This window comes from Chenopodium quinoa, unplaced genomic scaffold (assembly GCF_001683475.1).
Source record: "Chenopodium quinoa cultivar QQ74 unplaced genomic scaffold, ASM168347v1, whole genome shotgun sequence".
Taxonomy (NCBI): Eukaryota; Viridiplantae; Streptophyta; class Magnoliopsida; order Caryophyllales; family Amaranthaceae; genus Chenopodium; species Chenopodium quinoa.
Window position 1 is genome coordinate 2,784,335 of NW_018742630.1, and position 7,433 is coordinate 2,791,767.

Here is a 7,433-nt window from a genome sequence, read left to right on the forward strand (position 1 = left end):
TAGATTGTGAGCTACTCATACTCCTAAATTACTCAATCCAAAGCACAAAACCAAAAAGATCAGACATCTTCAGAAAATGATATTCTTAGTTAAGGAGTAGTGAAAATCCACACAGATACACATTACATAAACAGGGCTAATGACAGTAAAAAAGCTACCGGCTTTTAGAAAATCTCGCAATAATGTTTAAGACACCCTCGAAAATTCTGCAACTTGCTCCTTATTACTGGTTAGCACAACCAATTACCAGATAAAGTAAAGACTTTCAGCATACTTGACTCTCAAGGAGTCACTGCACAATATTACTCTGCCTCCCATCAGGAATTGCAAAAAGAACAATTGGCTTCGATTGTTTCACAAATGGAATATCGCATCTGAAGTAACCTTTTCTCTCTAACTGTATGATCTCTCCAGAAATTAGATTTCGCATGTTTGAGTCCCCAAGTGCGAAGGTGTCTTTTCTGGTGACGGGGTTAAGTGCCTTCAGAAATTCTTTCTCCTCCTGGATCTTTTCCTCCTGTGTCTTCTCTCCTTTCTTTTTCTTGAATTTGACCTAAGATAGAAAACAAAATCAATTAACAAACAAATGACCAGGAATCAATAAAAATTGTTATATAAAATGGTTGTCTAGGTAGTACCAGCTTCTCCTTAGTAATCAGATAATCAAACTCCACAAGCTGAAGCCTGACTAATTCATCTGTCTCAGGAAGCCAAGTCAGTTTCAACTTAGTTGCTTTAACGGATCCTTCGAGATGCAACACTCCTAACAACTCCACAACAGTATCCATCTCATTCCGCTTGATTTCTTTGATGATACAATTTCCCCAATCCATTAAAGTCACCTCGTCATTCACAGAAATGCTCAAAGCATCAGCATAGTCGATCCATATATTTTTGGTATAGAGAGTGCACTTATCTCCTGCTTCTTTAAATTTTTTATGGCGAGGCATGATGCGCACAAAAGGCTCTGCAGGGCCATTCACGAGGGTTATCAGAATTCGGTGTTCCTCGAGCACAGCAGTATGTCTTGGAAAAATGGGATCAATGATCTTTTTATTAATGGTCCACAGTTTATCCCATTGCATCAGATTTTGGTTAGTGGAAGCCCCCTGCAGAACAGCATTATAGGATAAGTTTAAAGTTTTCACATACATAATATATACTTTGTATGTCAGCAAAAAGGCGCTTTCAACTTAAATTTTCTCACTACATAACATAAAACAGAATCAACAAAGCAGAGTACTGTTGGAGCAAAACAAAATGTAACTACGAATTATACCTGTTCACGTATGAATTGGGTTAGTGCCTCTATCATAAGACCTCTACGCACCATCCCTTGAATAGTTGGCAAACGAGGATCATCCCATCCGTCAACTCTTCCATTTTTTGCACAAACCATAGAAGCTTACGTTTGCTTAAAAGTGTATAGACCATACTTAATCTGCTAAATTCATAAAAACAAACTTTTCTAACTCCCATATCCTCCTGGATCATATGACACTGATCATCACGGTCACGATATTCATTTGACCGAAGGACATGTGTTATGCCTTCCAAAGCATCTACAAATGGACTAGCAAAGTCATAAGTTGGGTACAACTTATATTTGAAACCAACTCGATGATGATGAGCTAAATTGCATCTGTAGTAAACAGGGTCTCTCAGACACTTATTCGGGTTCTGGAAGTCTAATTTGCCCCTAAGACAACACATCAGGCCTCTGTTAGATCCCAAAATCATCTCCTTCCATAACTCCAAATTCTTACTTACACTATTGTTCCTGGACTTGGATTCAAACCCTTTATCCCTTTCGATCCTCATTTGATCTACTGGTGTATGATCGACATATGCTTTACCCTCACGAATCAATTTCTCGGCCATATCCATCAACTGAGGGAAGTAATCAGATGTGTAAGTTATAGCATCATAAACAATGCTGAGACTACCAATATCTTTCAGAAGACTCTCCACAAATTCAGTGCTTTCTTTAGCAGGGTTTGTGTCATCCAAGCGCACAATCAGACGACCTTTATACTTATCAACAAAATATTTATTGAGCAAGGCTGCTTTCGAGTGCCCTATATGGAGATATCCATTGGGCTCAGGGGCAAACATCAGACAAACCTTTCCCACTTCAGCATTAGGAAGTTCAATTTCAGGCAAATTAGAGCTATGTGTTTTCTTCTTCTCAATACTGCCACTAAAAATTCCCATAACTTGTTATACACACACTCTAGATTCTTATATTTCGAAAACCCCCTCAACCTTTCAGTCCTCTTACTTCAAAACCTGTAGATAGCAAATACAGATATGTTATAAAATTGCAGCTAAACAATATAGAAAAATTAGCTAATCATAATGGTACACGAGGTTAGTAATAAAAAATAATACTTCCGTAACATGTATATTCTCACAATTAAGTAATCCAATGCTTAATATTGCATAATCCCTGACCTTAAGAAATCCCTGGCATACTAAATATTAAAATAGCAACAATGAAAATTAAATAAATCATACGGTACTGCAAATTACAGAGAAATCAACAAATTGAAAGTAAACAAACAGTAAACAATTACAAATGATCCAGATTCTAATTCATACCAACCATCTAACCTGACAAGCGAATGAACTAATAAAAAAAATAGAGGAAATTCTCAGTTTTATTAAGTAATCTCTGGTTATAGACTGTTTTAATATTCTTAGTCCCCCCACCCCCCTATGTTACTCTACCACCCATGTCGGATTATCAACACTGCAACATCGGTATGACCGTATGAACCCATTAAATCATGAACACAATTTTCCAAATGGGGCGTAATTGTAAAAGGCAACATGAAAACTTGAATTTTATAGTTAGTGCAAAATAAATAAGTTGTAGGTAGCAAGTGAGGTGCCTCAGGGGATAACAAGTTGCACAAGTGAACTTCAATCCTTGTCAAGTTCCACATGGAAAGCAGCTCAATAGGAGTGCATGTGGCAAGGCAGCCCACAAATAACCACCCTATGAGAAAATAGCAAAAAAGGAAGATGCAAATGACAAGAAATTTAATTGCACAAAGTATGGCTTTATTATTCATCATTCCCAAACAAATTTCTTTTCTGCACAACTGTGGCTACGTTATAGACCTCAACTACAAAATCCTCTATGACTGAGATTTGGTTCTACATAACAAGACTTCGCTAAGAAAAAGCTTCTCATAACAGCCAACTGTGATCTTGTATACTATTGTAACTATTCAATAGAATCCAAACTTGATTATAATAAGTAAATATTAAGCTACAAGCATTTAAGGATATAATTTTTTCCATTCAAGTGGAGAAAATCACTGCAGTGATACCAATTACATTACTTCCATACCTCTCATAGGACTCCCATCTAGGCATCGATAGATTTCCCAGATTGATTCCTTACCAAATATCCTATTTTGGTGCTCAGCATCCAAAAAATAAATAAACAAATAAACTTATGGTTTCATGTAGGCTTGAATCATGCCACATTGCTGGGCACCAAGAAGTTTTTTTCCCCTTTCCAATACCAATCTGAGGAAAATCATTCCAAAACACAGAATTAATAGTTCATATTCTGTGAAAATGTCCACAAATCAAAATTTGATCAATTAACATATTTATGTTTGGGAATTTAACTAGCATCTTTACTGAAATTAGGTCCATATCCTTAAGACTTTAATTGCAAGAAACATAAATGGTGTTTCAAAGGGTTATACGTTACAATCTTTCACCGACAAAAATGAAGGAAAAGCCCTGTTGCATCCTTACTCCAAGATACATAGCCAACACATACATGCCATTAAAAGCAACAAGCAACATACTAATACATTGGGTTCCAACATGTAAATTCTCAATCTAAATATACCTTGCTCAACCATGAATCACAAAAATTACATGTACATCCAGAAATACATACAAATTAATGGAATCTTAACCACAAACGACTTGATCATTGGGGGTAGTCTATAAAGAAATCAACCAAAGGTCTAAAAACACAAAGAAAGCATTCTACTAAAGTAAGTGCTTTAGACCGATTTCTGTTTTAATCGACCAATGTATTAAATATGACATCACAAATTATATCAAATTTAGTCAACATGCATTAAAACACAAAACCCTAGTAAAGACAACATCAACATCGGTATACAATTGAGGACGTTTTCCCAAAGTAAGCTTAAGTAGCAAAATATATACGTAAATGGTTGCGTGGCGAAAGTATTTACCAAACTAAGCTTCCAGGGTAAAACACTGTCTCGTACAGCGTTTTATGCCCTGGTTTTTTTTTTATAAAAAATTCAACTTAAAAACGCTGTCTCAGACAGCGTTTTACATGTTGACTTTTGTTTTTTAAATTTCGTAATTTTTGATATTAAAAAAAAAAAAAAAAAACTAAAACACTGCCTGAGGCAGCGGTTTTAGTGTATAATTTTTATTTTTTTTTTTAATTTCTAGTTTAAAAACAAAAAAAGAAAAAAAATATTATACACTATTGCGTTATTATGATAATGATTGTATTCTTTGGGGTGGATAATTATCAATATGTGATAATGATTGTATTATTTGGGTGGATAATTATCAATATGTGATAATTATCATATCGTATTCGAGTATTGCGGTTGGGGTTGGGATACGATTGTTGCTTCCTACCTTCTTCTCCTCTTTGTATTTAAGTCCATATTCACATGATTGCAATATACTGAAAATACATATGCTTTGATTGCTGTCATTGTTTTGTGTTTAACAAAATCAATTCATGAGCAAATTCTACATACCATCCAAAACGAAGGTGTGTTGCTCAAGTAAAGCCACAACAGAGGACAGAAAAGGTTAAAGGTAGGAGTATAGTGAAAGTGAAGGAGAAAAGAACAGTAGAAACTTTGATTAAAGGAGTGAAAATAGGAAGAGGGTCAAATAATTGGTAAAAACCAAATATAAAAAATCCTAGAAAGAGACACTAATCTATAGTGCATGAACATTACGTGTAGAACAAAGAAGAAAAAAGGTTAATTAAGCTAGGAAAATGGGGCACCTTAAGAACACAACAGCTTTAATATTTTTTTTTTCTTTTTTTATTTTTAAACTAGAAATTAAAAAAAAAAAAAAAAAAAAATTACACACTAAAACCGCTGCCTCACGCAGCGTTTTAGTGTAATTTTTTTTTTTTTTTAATATCAAAAATTACGAAATTTAAAAAAACAAAAGTCAACATGTAAAACGCTGTATGAGACAGCGTTTTTAAGTTGAATTTTTTATAAAAAAAAACCAGGGCATAAAACTCTGTACGAGACAACGTTTTACCCTGGAAGCTTAGTTTGGTAAATACTTTTGTCACGCAACCATTTACGTATATATTTTGCTACTTAAGCTTACTTTGGGAAAGTCCTACAATCGAAGGTTAAGATTTTCTTAGCTATCAAGGTAATGTTGCATAAGAAATCTAACCTGAAAATTGAAATAGCAACAATGAAATAGCAAATAACAGAGAAAACAACGAATTAAAAGTAAAATACAAAATGTCAATGGAGTACGAAGGTACCTTACGTTTTGCGCGCCAAATCGAAATTCCCTCAAGTTATAAACCCTTGTAGTATAATTGCGCAACAACAAACCTCCCAGATGATTCTCTATAGTAATTTGCAAATATTTGGGGTGATGATTACCATCGATTTTGGGATTCACGAATTTGGGGAGAAGAACAGAGAGGAGTGATGAAGAAGAAGGAGGTAGAATTTTGCCAAAATAACTACGGAGTAGCTTTTGGTAAATTTTTTTTTTTTTTTTTTTTTGAAGACAGCTTTTTGTAATTCTAGTATAAGGAAAATCTAATCTAATCTAATATATATATATATATATATATATATATATATATATATATATATTAAACATTTTTTAAGAGTATTCGGCATGCCACATAAGCAAAGGTATATTTTCGACCAATTAAAAATTATATTTCTATTTTATTTTGGAATTAAAAAATTCGTTTGCCACCTAAACAAAAGTGACGAATGAGATTTAAGAATTTTGCCACGTATGTAAAAACAACGAATATTGATTTATTAGGATTTATTTATTTAAAAAAACTAAAAATTATCTTTTAAAATAATCATCTTTAGATATAGGATTTATATACCTACTATTATAAGATTAATTTTAATAGTATTTATGATAAGAAATAAAAATTATTCTTTAATTATAATTAAATTAAAATTTGTGATATTTACCATTATAAATTGACGCATCATATGACACCAACGAAATTTCGTATCAATACAAAACCAAACCAAGCAAATTTTGTGTCATTAATTTTGAGTCAGTTTTATTAGGTCATCAATGCCTAGGTAATTCTTAGCCTAATTATTAAAACCCATGTTTAAATGTATATTTGTGATTATGGCTTAAATTGTGTTTATTTGGGATACTTAATGATTATATGTTTATGTTTTGTTTAATTTACCGAATCTTGTTTTTACATGCAGATCTAATTTAATCAGAGAATTATATTCGAGCAAAAATCTTTGGAATATCAAAGTATGAGTTTCTCGCCTGATGATCCTATAAAATGAGGATTTATTATATCTTTATTAATCATTTACATTTATTAAATATTTTAATGAACCTATTAGTTTTTATCAATTAATTTTATGATTAAAACAAATTTTTTGTGATTTAGGTAGCTTAATTAAGTCATAAAATTAACTTAATTTTTTTATTTTTAATTACAAGGTGATTACGTTCATGCCTCAATTAAATTCAACTTTGTTCTACAATTTTGTTCAAAATTGATTGAAGGAAAAATTTACCCCATTAGATACTTTTCAGTCGTTACAAATAAGAAGCAATATCACACGCATTGTCAGCGACAACAAAATAATGATTCAATTTTCCAAAATACTATTGTTTGGACAATTGGGGAAGATGAAAAAATTCGAATGGATAGATTTAATTTTGTATAATTACAATTTTTAGATTAATTTCACAATAATTATTCACTTTCTGGTAAATATTTTAATTTATTTTATAAGACTATAAAGATTAATTTTATATGAATTTTATTTTTGCTAACATGTTCTATTTATTCGCTTTTATTAGATGGAAGAGATATCGATGTGAACAGAGTTGATGATCCTATCGAAATTTTTTTTAATACAAATTTTTTTACATCGAAATATTACATCTAATAACTATTATTTTTAATGTTCAAAAATATTATATGATCTAATTACAAAAATTATTTTTATGAGATTTTATGTATAAAAAACCGTGGGATATTAAGATTTAAATTATTAAAAAAAATAAAAATTATCTTATGAAATTAATGGTTTTATCTAGATACCCGATTAATAAAATGTTTTTTTCGTAAAAAAAAATCATAACTTATAACGCAATAAAAAACTTTACCTTCTTTAAACATTTTATGTCTAAAA

General features: G+C 31.7%; 1 pseudogene; it reads right to left on the reverse strand.

The window, feature by feature from the left end:
- Positions 1 to 45: 45 nt before the first annotated feature.
- LOC110721868 lies at positions 46 to 2,750 on the reverse strand (annotated as a pseudogene).
- Positions 2,751 to 7,433: the final 4,683 nt, after the last annotated feature.